This window comes from Lathyrus oleraceus, chromosome 7, assembly GCF_024323335.1.
Source record: "Lathyrus oleraceus cultivar Zhongwan6 chromosome 7, CAAS_Psat_ZW6_1.0, whole genome shotgun sequence".
Taxonomy (NCBI): Eukaryota; Viridiplantae; Streptophyta; class Magnoliopsida; order Fabales; family Fabaceae; genus Lathyrus; species Lathyrus oleraceus.
In genome coordinates, this window is record NC_066585.1 from 100,343,946 (window position 1) to 100,346,299 (window position 2,354).

Sequence of the window (2,354 nt, forward strand, 5' to 3'; positions counted from 1 at the left end):
ATTCCCCCTTCTTCATCAATCTTCCTTAACTAGATACCTTTTTAACTCAAGCTTTCCTTCATGGTTTCTTGTTTCCTTAGTAAGGAAGAGCAATAATAATGTTTTTTTTTAAATGTAAGCTTCATCTAGATCGTCCTATGATTATCACCATCATTCCCTTAATAGTGATTGTGTAGGACCATAAACTATATCGATATATGATGATTCAGATTTATGAAGGATTTATGGGAATTACTTGGAAGAAAACACTTCTTCCTCTTCTGGTTCGTTAGATGCCATCATATTAGATGTTAGCGGGAGAGCAAATTGCACAGAGGTCCATATGCCATATCCTACCTTGTCGTAAGAGGAGATATGAGCCTATTTGCAAATGAGGGGCTTTTCTAGAGATTTCATTCAGACTTGCATGTTGACTGTAGGTTGCAAGCCTAACGATGTTGAGGTTTTGGAACATTTAAATCTTTGACGTTGGTCAGGCGTGTTGATGTATGATTGGGTAGATGCAAAGATAGTGGGTACTCCCTTAACATTGAGCATTGAGGTTGCTCTTGGCGATGCTAACATTGTGGTCGGCAACCCTTGTGAGTAGTTGATCCTTCTCGTGCCAGGAGAGAAGATGATATGCAGTTCATTTGATAATTGCATGGTCTCGTTCAATGAATGCTTGTTTATAGGAGTAGGGCTCTGACTTCCTTTTACTGAGTTTGATGTAGTCGTTCTGAAACATTTAAAGTTACTCCTTCCCAGCTTCATTCGGGGTCATGGGCATATATAACGATCTTCCAAGTGTGTTATGAGCATATGTCTTGTAAGTCTTATCTTAATTTATTATTTGATTTGTTTTCATCTGATGCATTCTTCCTCAAATAACTTTTGAAATCGGGCGCTCATTCATTTCCATCCGCTCAACCATTGGTTTGGCCCCTTAATTTCCAGACGAGGTGACAGTGAAGGAGGAAATGCAATCCTAGTTTCGAGGGCTTGACTATGAGGACAAGTTCGACGCTAGTTAGGTGCTTTCTACCGATGTGAGGAAGAGGTGGAATCATGGTCAAAGAACTAATACCAAGATGTTCATTTGTCTTACTGATACAATATACGAATCAAAAAGTGCGATTATATGAATTATGTCATATTATCTAATGAATTACATTATTTAAGAAGTGTTTCATTTGGCTTCAAGAAGGCCAATTATTGGAAGAATAATAGAAAACTTAGGCATACGATCACCTTCCATTCCATATGATGAGCATGAGTTCAAAACCTATATTCATGAGAAGTTCTTCACTTAGTTGGAAAGCCGCGTCAAAGTACAGGAAAAGACAATTGAGTTGAAAGATCCGAGGGAATACTATGATGTGGTGAAAGAAATAAACACACGGGGTTAGGGTGTTTTTGCATTACCTTTTGAACTTGTTAACCTTGACATTGTTTAGGAATTTTTAGAGAATGTAAAACCCACTGAGGAAGCACCATTGACAATGGATTCTTGGGTTTGGGGCCATAGATTCCCATTTGACATAAATGGCATCCATTCATACATAAAAGACCATTATGTGGCGGGCTCTAGGAGGTTGGACCCCTTTGCAGTTCAATTTGCTAAAGGAAGTTAGGATTATGATGAGATAAATTCTAATATTTGTGAATCGAGGAAAACATATGAGTTAGGTCGAGATGGGTGCCTAATCCATTTCAAGAGATCTAACATGACCATCCAAGCTAGAATTTAGATACTACTCCTTCTTCAAAATGTTACTCCTATTAGCCATACTTCCTCTACAACCATGCTCACCGCACAACTAATTTGGTATATTATGAAAGGAAATCAAGTAGACATAGAAATGGTAATCTCCAAAAAATATGGGAGATTATAGATTTACCAAAAAGACATTTCCTTGGATTCATTAGATTTATCATGGGATTGTGTAGACACTTTAGTGTAGACATCTTTGACAACCATCATATCATGGAGCAACAAACTTTGATAACATGGATCCTGCTATGATATGATCTTTTTCATAAGAATTGGATATACTGAAGCCTACCATAGAAGTATGCTAACTATTAATGAATCTTTGAACAAAGTTGCAATTGAGGATGCAGGAACCATATGCTCCATATGAGCCAGTACCTACTCAAGACGAATTCATCAGCTACTTGTGATGGCCTATTAATAGACCATTTTACTCTAAGTGGGAAAATGGTAATTCATGTGGGAGTGGAGTAAAATAGGAAGAGGGACAAGCTAAAGATAAAGAAGAAGAAGAAGAAGGAATTAATGAAGAATATGATAATGAAATAACCAGTGAAAGTGATGATTAGCCCGATGTTGCATTTGCTACATCATAATGAAA